This window comes from Lissotriton helveticus, chromosome 12 (genome assembly GCF_964261635.1).
Source record: "Lissotriton helveticus chromosome 12, aLisHel1.1, whole genome shotgun sequence".
NCBI classification, from domain to species: domain Eukaryota; kingdom Metazoa; phylum Chordata; class Amphibia; order Caudata; family Salamandridae; genus Lissotriton; species Lissotriton helveticus.
Window position 1 is genome coordinate 901737049 of NC_136073.1, and position 11799 is coordinate 901748847.

Here is an 11799-nt window from a genome sequence, read left to right on the forward strand (position 1 = left end):
CCTTATGGGTCTTCGGGACCCCATAAATGATAGGTATCCTGATGAAGCTGGGGGTTAAATAGGCTGCTTCTTGGTCACAAATGTAGCCCTCTTCCACTCCTATCCTAACAACAGATAGTATCCTCTGTTTAAGCGCTGTTTCCGGGTTCCTAGTGACCTTCTGATAATAGTCAGAGGCTGATAAGAGATCGTCCATTTTAGCAATATATTCGGAGGTGTCAAATATGACGATCCCTCCGCCCTTGTCACAGGGTTTTATGGTCAGTAGTTTGTCTTCCCGTAATTTGTTAAGGATATCTTTTTCTTCTTTCGGCAGGTTGGAGGTGGGCACCGGCACATATTTGATAAGTTTTTCAATTCTCATAGTTACAGCTTTCTCAAATATATTCTCTTCCGGGCCCACCATATCAATGGTGGGGGTGAAGACGGAAGGAGGTTTGAGGCCTGATAGATTATCTTGCCCCTCTGATGTCTGTCGCTCTAAAAAAAAATGTTTAACAAATTTTTCTGAAAAACAGCTGTAGATCTCTGAAAAATTCAAACTTATCAAAGTTAGCGGATGGTACAAAAGAGAGGCCTCGGGAGAGGAGACTCAACGAGTGGGTGTCAATCTCTCGATTTGATAAGTTAAATACTGGTATACCTTTTATGTTCGCCAGTATTGATGGTGTCTCGTCTGTACATACATTTGGGGTTGACCGGGAGCCTGATGGTAATTCCTCGATTGTGTAGTCTGGATTCTCGGGTGGGGATTCCCCCGGCGATTTCCTAAAAAAAGATTGTGAGGGGTGTTTCTATCAAATGATCCTGGTCTCCCCTGGGGATTGGGGTTGAAGCCCTGGTCTAATATAGGATCATATTCTTCATTTCCATCTCCATCGGAGTCCGTACTATTAGAGAAGGTAGTTACTCTTTGGTTTCCCCATCTCGGGTGTTGATAATGTTGGCTTCTATCCTCTGAGTTGGTGTAGAAACCAGACGCTAAATAGGGATAGGCTCGCTCTTGGGTGAACAGACGCATGTCTTTTCTACGTTTTTCCGTCTTTCTTTTCAAAAGGTATTCAGAGAAAGAATCCAATTCCAGATGTATCTCTTCCAGTGCTTTCTTTCCTAGATCCACCGCGTTCCCATCCTTTAGCTTTTCCTCCAGTTCCAATATTTCTTTATTGAGGATGTCCAATACCTCCCGAGCGGTCTCAATGATGAGCATCATCCAGTCCCTGGAGCAACGGTTGGAAATCAGCGCCCATCGCTCCAGGAACTGTCTGATCTCAACAAAGAGACCAGGGATATTGTGCACTCCAAGTCCAATGGGGATAGTACCTGCTCTAAGGTAGTCTAGCATGAACTAAGCATGTAATTCTGTACGCTTGGACTTTTTTCTTAAATTAAGTAATTTTGTCCATTCTCCCTCAAGTCCTTTGGCTAGGGAGAACTGCTGGTCTCCATTGGGGGTAACACCAATCATTTTAGCAAAGTCCTCATCTGTGAATCCGAAGGTTTTAATACTGTCCATTTTATTCACAGGTATCTGGAATCCTTGACCAGATTCGGATCCAGACTAAGATATTAGAAGAGACAGTCTGGTTTCACACACGTCAATAATGACCAACACTCCAGGATCCAACGCACACAACTATTCAAACTTTCATAGCTTCCCATACATACCGGGCAATGGTTCCAAAACCACACAAGTACCCAAGGCCCCCACAGCTCAGGGCTGTGTAGAAACAACAAAATAGAAGAAGGCTCCCCCAGGGATTCTAGTTAAACGGCAGGAAAAAAGGGGTAAGAAACTAACTGAAAGAAAAACTACCCTGCCGTTTTTTTTTTTGAAGTGTGGTCCTAGACCCCTGGGTTCTGTCGGTGAGGAAGTAGGTGATCCAGTCCAGGGCTTTGTCATGGATCCCTGCGTCGTGGAGGCGTGTGCGTTGGGTGTTGTGAGGGGCCGGCAGAGGGAGCCGGGAGATCAGCAATATCTGCTGGTTATCAAAGCATATTATACCGCAAGAGGCCAGCAGAGGGAGCCAGAAAATCAGCAATATCAGCTGGTTATCAAAGCATGTTATACCGCAAGGAGCCAGCAGAGGGAGCCGGGAGATCAGCAATATCTATTGGTTATCAAAGCATGTTAAACCCTGGGGGGGCCAGCAGAGGGAGCCGGGAGATCAGCAATATCTGCTGGTTATCAAAGCATATTATACCGCAAGAGGCCAGCAGAGGGAGCCGGGAAATCAGCAATATCAGCTGGTTATCAAAGCATGTTATACCGCAAGGAGCCAGCAGAGGGAGCCGGGAGATCAGCAATATCTATTGGTTATCAAAGCATGTTAAACCCTGGGGGGCCAGCAGAGGGAGCCGGGAGATCAGCAAAATCTGTTGGTTATCAAAGCATGTTATACCACAAGAAGCCAGCAGGGGGAGCCGGGAGATCAGCAATATCTGCTAGTTATCAAAGCATGTTATACCGCAAGGAGCCAGCAGAGGGAGCCAGGAGATCAGGAATATCTATTGGTTATCAAAGCATATTATACCACAAGGGGCCAGCAGAGGGAGCCGGGAAATCAGCAATATCTGCTCGTTATCAAAGCATGTTATACCGTGAGGGGCCAGCAGAGGGTGGCGGAAGATGGGAAATATCAGCTTGTTATCGGGGCATGTAATACCACAAGAGGCCAGCAGAGGGAGCCGGGAAATCAGCAATATCAGCTGGTTATCAAAGCATGTTATATCGCAAGGAGCCAGCCAGCAAAGGGAGCCGGGAGATCAGCAATATCTATTGGTTATCAAAGCATGTTAAACCCTGAGGGGCCAGCAGAGGGAGCCGGGAGATCAGCAATATCTGCTGGTTATCAAAGCATGTTATACCGCAAGAAGCCAGCAGAGGGAGCCGGGAGATCAGCAATATCTATTGGTTATCAAAGCATGTTAAACCCTGAGGGGCCAGCAGAGGGAGCCGGGAGATCAGCAATATCTGCTAGTTATCAAAGCATGTTATACCTCAAGGAGCCAGCAGAGGGAGCCAGGAGATCAGCAATATCGATTGGTTATCAAAGCATGTTAAACCCTGAGGGGCCAGGAGAGGGAGCCGGGAGATCAGCAATATCTGCTAGTTATCAAAGCATGTTATACCTCAAGAGGCCAGCAGAGGGAGCCGGGAGATCAGCAATATCTGCTGGTTATCAAAGCATGTTAAACCCGGAGGGGCCAGCAGAGGGAGCCGGGAGATCAGCAATATCTATTAGTTATCAAAGCATGTTAAACCCTGAGGGGCCAGCAGAGGGAGCCTGGAGATCAGCAATATCTGCTAGTTATCAAAGCATGTTATACCGCGAGGGGCCAGCAGAGGGAGCCTGGAGATCAGCAATATCTGCAGGTTATCAAAGCATGTTAAACCCTGACGGGCCAGCAGAGGGAGCTGGGAGATCAGCAATATCTGCTGGTTATCAAAGCATGTTAAACCCTGACGGGCCAGCAGAGGGAGCTGGGAGATCAGCAATATCTGCTGGTTATCAAAGCATGTTATACCTCAAGAGGCCAGCAGAGGGAGCCTGGAGAATCGCAATATCTGCAGGTTATCAAAGCATGTTAAACCCTGAGGGGCCAGCAGAGGGAGCCTGGAGATCAGCAATATCTGCTAGTTATCAAAGCATGTTATACCGCAAGGGGCCAGCAGAGGGAGCCTGGAGAATCGCAATATCTGCAGGTTATCAAAGCATGTTAAACCCTGAGGGGCCAGCAGAGAGAGCCGGGAGATCAGCAATATCTGCTAGTTATCAAAGCATGTTAAACCCTGAGGGGCCCGCAGAGGGAGCCGGGAGATCAGCAATATCTGTAGTTATCAAAGCATGTTAAACCCTGAGGGGCCAGCAGAGGGAGCCGGGAGATCAGCAATATCACCTGATTAGACAAACACAGGAGCGTTTTTTGGAGACCCCTGGTGAGCATTGCGTCCTATATTTAGGCACGTTAGCTGGTGCACTGGTATTGAGAGGGTGCAATGGCTGCTGCGGGCAGATGATCTTTTGCGTGCATCAATGTTAGGCAGTTTTCGGGTGATTTGTAAACACCTGCCATATCACCAGCCTCTATAGCCCTGCTGATGCCCTCTTGTTTGCCAGTTCGTTTCTGCATCTTTCCCGCTCTCTCTTCCACGAAGGCTCAGCAGCATCCGCACAGCGGCCCAGCCCACTGATTACTGCTGGGGTGGATACCTGGCATTTGTGATTGGCCACAGGCAGCCAATGAACGACAGCATCAAGCATCCAGCACTGGTCAGGCATCCAGCACTGGTCAGGCATCCAGCCATGGTCAGGCATCCAGCTCTGGTCAGGCCTGGTTCTGATGCTTGTCGTGAAAAGGAGAAGTGATTACAAAGGGCTGCAGTGCATGCACCAGAAGCTTGCCTGTGCTGGGACAAAACCAGTGAAGGCAGACTCACCTGGCCTGTGCACTGAAGCACAATTGATTTTATTTATTTATTTATTACATTTTTATAAAGTGCGACCTTTACCTGAAGGTGTCAGAGCGCTGTACAATAGAACCAGTGAAGTTACATGAGAGAACTGTTACAAAAATGGAACAAACACAAATAGCAGGCCATAAAATCAAAACAACGCAGGCAAAAAGGAACAAAATACCAAGCACAGAAAGCACAGAGTGTACAAACAAAAATATAAGTATATATGACAAACTTACAATAACTAAAGAACTTCCTGGCGGGGTCTGAGAAGGAGGGAATTAGTTCTGACAGTGTCTTTGGAATAGAAGAGATGTGAGGTCCGCTTTGAAGATCTGGATGGAGGTGATGGCACGAAGCGAAGGAGGAAGCGAGTTCCAGGTTCTCACCGCATTACCTGAGAACGATTGCGCCATACATTTTTCCCTTTTGAAGGAGGGGGGCTTGAGCAGGAACTTTTCCGCATTCCGAGAAGGTCTTGAGCCTCCAGACAATTTCAGTTTATTTGCCAGGTAGCGAGGGGAGGAAGAGTGCAAAGCTTTGGGGGTGATGCACTCTGTTTTGTAGATAGCTCTAGCCTCGATGGGAAGCCATCGGAGAGAAGACAGGATAGGAGTGATGTGGTCACTTTGTTTGGACCCTGCAATGAAGCGAGCTGCTGAATGGAGGACAGATTTGAGGGGGAAAGGTGAGATTGGGAAGGCCAGTCAGAAGAGAATTACAATAATGCAGTCTAGAGAGAACTAGCGATTGGACCAAGGTTTTTAGGTCATTCTCCAGGAAGAACCGACGAATCCCCCATAGAAGGCGCAGTTGATAACGTGCGCTCTTGGCAATGGAATTGATGTGTGAGATTAGGTTGAGTCTTATGTCAAGTATGACACCTAGGGATTTAGCGCAGTCAGCAATGACGGGTTTACTGTTGAGTAAATTCAACTTATCCATCCAGGATTGAACAGGAGGTGGGGAGAGAGAGCTAGATAAGAGAAGGAATTCAGTTTTGGAGGGATTGAGAATGAGTGGTGAACTAACATTCAGTTGTGAATAGAGTTGAGATTAGAGTTGAGAAGTGAGAGATCATGAGATGAAGACACCTTGAGGTAGATTTGGCTGTCATCCGCATAGAGATGGTAGAGGATTCCAGATTTGCTTAGGAGGTTCCCTAATGGTTCCAGATAAAGATTAAACAGAGTGGGTGCAAGGATAGTGTGGAAAAGTAAATTTTGCCATGTTCTGTGTCCCTACGTGTTCCCCATCCTATGTTATGTGTGCATGATTAATATGCATATGTATTCCCCATCATTGATTAAAGATGCAATTACAGTTGTGTCCATCTCTAGTATGCCAGTTTCCAGTTCTCGTGAATACAACGAGTATCAGGCCTATGTAAAGCTACGTTGCCACGTTTCACAGTGTGCACGTTATTTCATTGTAAAATCCCCGTTTCTAGGCCTCAAAAGGGCCCGGACTCAGATTCAGCTCCTGTCTCCTGAACCCTCTTTGAGGAGCGATACAGCCCCCACCTGTATCCCTGACCTTTCACTTACTTCCTGCCTCACAGTGCCCGGCTCGGCCTGGCTCTGCCTGCCAGTCTGCCAAGAGTATGTTATGATTCTAGTTATCAGTCCAGCCCTCCTTCTCTGCATTCCTAAGCTACTGAATCGCATCAATAGTTTCCGTCATGGTCTAGCCTTTACGTCTCCATGTAAGAGAAATACTGTTTTAATGGTCATTTAATATTCCTCAACACGCACTACATGTAGAATAATGCATGCACCAGTCTTAGTGTCTGTTAGCCTTTACCCCGATAACTTTTGGATTCTATCAACATGTTCTCTAAACATCAGATACTAGATAGTGTTTAGGTACATGTCGCTCTGACTCTCCAGACTTCAGTCTCTCCTTCTAGCGCAGAAGTCGTAGCCCCCAGCTTCTCCTAGTAACACGTCATTGTCAGTTTGCGCGCACCATTAGGTTAGAGGTCCCGGCTCCTTAGGTAGCCCCCTCCATGTTTCCGCCCCGTTTATGACATATTCAGTTACGTTTACACCACATGTCTATGTTCACGCCTCTTGTTACACCTACTTTCACCCTTATCTTTCGCGACTGCTACGCACCCCACCCACTGCTCCGCCTACCGTATGTACTGTAATGCAATTGTTTTAGTATATATACTTGTGCACTGTTAGTAAATGTTACGCCGATCCTGCCCGTGCAGCGCTGCCATCCTGGTCCTGTGCAGGTTGTCCTGTTCCTGTCCTTTATGCTGTATTAAACCTGCAAACTCCTACTACCTCGAATCTTGACTCTTATTTATTGAGCTATCTGTTATTGTTATATCTAGTCAAAAAGAGAGGTATTATTTATTTATTTACCACATAATGGCGCCCGAATAGGGACTTGCCCTTTCCCCACGCGCCGGTGAAGCCACGCAGGCCCCCTGATCCTCTGCAGCCGTGACGGAACCATACCGTGCACGTGCAGATATTTCTGCTTCAAGTATCCCTCAGGCCCACGGAGGAGACGGAGGTTGCGGTCCAGCATCCAGACGAGGCGGTGGAGGAACGCGGCGAGTCCCGACCAGAGCCCAAGCCGAGAGTCCAAGGTCCGAGGTATCCGGAGGCCCACCCGTAACAGAAGTCCGAAGTTCGTCCGTCCGGCGTCGAAGCAGTCCAGTCCAGTCCGAGGCCTTCCGTTCTTGCTGCCCGGTGAGTACCGTTGCTGGGGTAGTATCTAGACAGGGTCAATCAAATTGTCTCTGGTCCGTGGGTTTGGTGGTACACAGATCCAACACGAAGTGTCCACTTAGGTGGATGCGGGTCCTGACGTGTCTCTTCATGAGACCGGTAAGTTCCGTACTGTTTTAGCAGTGCATCTAGTTTCTATTCTAGTCTGTTCTGTTCTCGAGAAATTCATGTATTTTGTTTTCAGTATTCCAGGTAGTATTTTGTCAGAACTGTTATTTTAAATGTCATTCATGTATTTCAATGTCCTGGTATGAAAGTGGTGTAATTATCGTGTTCATTGTGTATTGTATTGTGTTTAAACTACAGTCCAGTCATGCCTTTGTTTTCCAAACTACGTTAGTTAAAAACTAGAAAAGGTCTGTTAGAAGAAGCAGTTCCTGTCCCGCCTAGGGACAGTCCAGGTCATTTTATGTATCAAAAGCATGGCATAAGTGCCATATTGTATCTAGATTTATGGGTGGAGTACACCAAAGAGTTAGAGGAAAAGTATAGATGGCCCGTATCAGGTACGTGGGATGCCGAGTGCATCATGCGAGTAGAAGAAGCATTATGGAAAAAGAAAGCCAGACAGTCCCAGAAAGATGCCATCGAGTTATGGCGCAAAGAATCTCATAGAAGAACAGAAAAAGAAATCAGAAAGTCAGAATTAAGTAGAGAATCCTTAGAAAGAGCCCAAGAAAGGGAATTAATCGAGATAGGTGAACGAGTTAAAACCGAACAGTCAGACAGACAGAGGAATGCCCTCATTAAGGGTATGTATCCTCTTCTTGCCGAGGGCTTGCCAAAAGCAACCCCGGAGGCATCCAGTAATTTTCCGCCACCCTTAGTTCCGACCAAGCTACGTCACAAACCGACCGCAGCTGATATTTTTATCTCGTCCTATTTGGACGACACAGTCCCAGAATATGCAAATCCTGTTCCACCAGCTCCTGTAAGTAATGTAAATCCTGCTCCTCCAGTCACCGGGGCACCTGTTGCAGTACCTGCTACGGTACCCCCGGTCCAGCCCGTAGTACAACTTCCCGCCACATCAGTCACTCTGCCAGCACGAAGAGTATCAGTCGACGATTCTAGTATAGGGGCCGCAGGGGGAGGTCCTCCTGGTACCCCGCCGCCAAGTAGGCGTTTAGGAGCAGTCGAGTTACATGAACGTGCGTTACAGCGTACGCCCAAATTTAAGTCCGTTGCAGAAATCAGGCGAGCTCTTACTGAATGCTGTTATGATCCAGTCCCAGGCGAGGATAGCATGGTTATATATTCCATACGTATAAGACAGGTGTCCGAGTATTTGGTCACCCTACCGGATATGAAAGAAGATCTAGACAGAATGTATCGTTTCATTCGTACAGGACAAGATCCAGAAAGTATTGCTGACGTCATGTCTCACAGGAAATCCGAAACCCAGTTTATGCTATTAAAGTTTCTGATCAATTGTTTAATACGGGAACAAGATTCCCCGACTAAAGATCCGACCGAAATGAGAGTTCTAACAAGGTGGAGTGATAATATAGCCGAGGGTAAGCACAAGACACTCAATAGTATAGAGCATATGTACAAGAAAATTCGTAAAGAAATAATAAGGATACACGAACAACGCAGTGAAGCTCTAGGGAGCGAGAAAGAAAATGACTCTTTTACGGAAGAGGTAGAGGACGAGAATACCGCCAGAATAGCGTATGTAGGTAAATCTAGATTTCCAGACCGACATTTGCGTCTAGAACCCAAGAAAGTTTTTCATCATCCAGCACCAGAACAAGGCTCTCTAGAACAAGTATTTCAAGCTACCGATCACATTCTGAAATCACGAATCGGTTATAGTGAGTTAAGTACTATGCATGAACAAGAACTAGCCCGATCAGCAGTCCGATGGACTACTGATTCTACCACTTTTCCAGACGAAATAGTGGCACAAATGTTTCTGAAATTGCCCCCAGCCGAGCAGCGACTGGTGGGTATGTATATGATCCAGCACCTCATTACTCTGTATGAGGGTCAACATTCTGATCCAGGTCCGTTACATGATGTCCTGAACGAGTTACTCCAGTATAGATGGAAAGGTTTAGGTACCGATTTAATTAGTGTCATTCTAGAACAGCGCCACAAATATAGTACGTTTTTGAACCCGCATTTTGTTCATGTCTCACCTCCAGAAAGTAAACCGTTTTACATAGACAGACAGCATCCGCTACGAGAAGTACACCCAGTTAGGACAGCGGATGGTGAAATGCAACGAGTATTTGTTTACACCCCAGTTACCAAGATGGAACTCTTAGAGATGAAGAAATTAATTCCCTGTCATGATAAAGATCCAGCAGGGTTCCACCGAGAATTAAAAGACATGCTCCGTATGGGAGAATACACGTATCCAGATATTATTAAAATGTTAAAAGTCCTGTTGCCCGCAGGGGTATACGAAAAACTCAAGGAAAAAGAATGGGAGGTGGGAGAGAAAAAGATCGATTGGGCAGTTCTAGAAGCTGAAGATAAGATACGAGTACCAGGTACCGGTCTTGGAGACAAATATAAAGAATTACCAGAACTATTAATACAAGTTTTGCCTAGATTATTAGCCACTAAAAAGGAAGACTGGGATGCAATCTCAGCCTGTAAACAGAAACAAGACGAAGACACTAGTGATTTTTATTCTAGATTTGAGAAATGTTTTATCATAAACAGTGGCTTGAAGACGAGTAGCGAGTCATACCCTCATCTTTTTGTTACTAAATTAGTCGAGAATTCAAGTCCACAAGTTAAGAATCGAGTTTTGAAAGTCGAAAGTACATGGCAAGCTAGTACCCCGTCCCAGATGTTACAGATGCTCCAGTACCACCAGAATAGAATCAGAGAAGAGCAAGAACACGAGAGAAGACGTATGAAAGACACGAAAATGAAAGTACTAGTTGCACAGTCTGTCCCACAAGACAGTCAGAAGAGGGGTCCGAATCAAGCCAGTCATCCTGCAGCTCCCGTTAAAGGGACATGCAATTATTGTAAACAGCCAGGTCATTTTATAAACGAGTGTGCAGTTCTGAAACACAATATAGCCACTGGTAAAACTAAAGAAAGACCACGTCCGCCTAGACAAGAACAAGTTTCACAGACTTCTCAGCCACAGAATGCACAACAGACAGTTCCAGCACCGCAGCCTATCGCTGCAACACAGCATGTTACACAGCAGATGTACCAGTATGCACAGTCTGAGTATCCAGAGTACCAAGCGTACTCATGAAACAGCCTAGAGAGGGAGGTAGGCTTGCCTCTCATCGAGATTCCTGTAGATCAAGAAGGTCCCTATGTTCATAGTCAAGTACTAGGGAAAGACAGAAAGTTTCTGATTGATACGGGGGCAAGTAGGACTACCATAAGTCACGACGAGGTTCCAGGGGCTCCGCTCTCAGGCTCTAGAAATGTTTCCCTTGGATTTTCAGGAAAGCCTATTGTAAACGAGATTTCTAAACCAGTTACTCTAGAAGTAGGTCCATTGTCCCGAACTACTGATCTATTGCTTACAAAGTCATGTCCAGAAAATTTGTTAGGTATTAAGACACTGAAAGAATTAGGTGCAGTTATTTGCTGTTCCCCAGAGGGAATACGTTTGTTTTTACGTGACTTCAAGGGTCACTATGTTTTACGAGATTTTGATCCGAGATTGTCAAATGTCCCGCAGCATCTATGGGCGCAAGGTCCAACTGATGTTGGTTTCATGCAAATCACACCCCATCGTGTGACTCTCAAGCAAGGTATAGTCCTGCCACGAATCAGACAGTACAGATTGCCACCTGAGGCTGTAGCAGCCTTATCCAAAATTATTGACGAGCTCATGGCTCAAGGAGTAGTTGTAGAAACTGACTCCAATATATGTAATTCTCCGATCATTCCAGTCATGAAACGTACTGATCCAAATGCACCCCCAGTGGTGTACAGTCATAATATCGAGTCAATTATTTCGACTGGACAGAATATCGAGTAAAAAATATAGAATGGACATAATATCGACTAGACATAATATAGACAACAAAAATATCGACTAGAGAAAATTAATATCGAATAGAATGGACATAATATCGAATCAAAAATATAGAATGGACATAATATCGACTAGACATAATATAGACAACAAAAATATCGAATTTAAGGTAAGTTAATAATAATTTTTATTTTTTGTGTAATATAAGTCTGTAGCGGGTTGTGGGTTTATAGGGGAATAGGGTGGGAAGTAATTTAATTCTAATTAATTAAATATGTTAATTTATTTATTGATATATATTTAGAATTAATTGTTAATTAATTATTAATTGGTAATTAATTAAAATATAATTGGTAATTAATTATAATTGATTAATTGATAAATATTTTAATTTTAGTAATTTATTTTCTGTTGTGGGTTTATAGGGGAATAGGGTGGGAAGTAATTTAATTATAATTAATTAAATATGTTAATTTATTTATTGATAATAATTTAGAATTAATTGTTAATTAATTATTAATTGGTAATTAATTAAAATATAATTGGTAATTAATTATAATTGATTAATTGATAAATATTTTAATTTTAGTAATTTATTTTCTGTAGCGGGTTGTGGGTTTATAGGG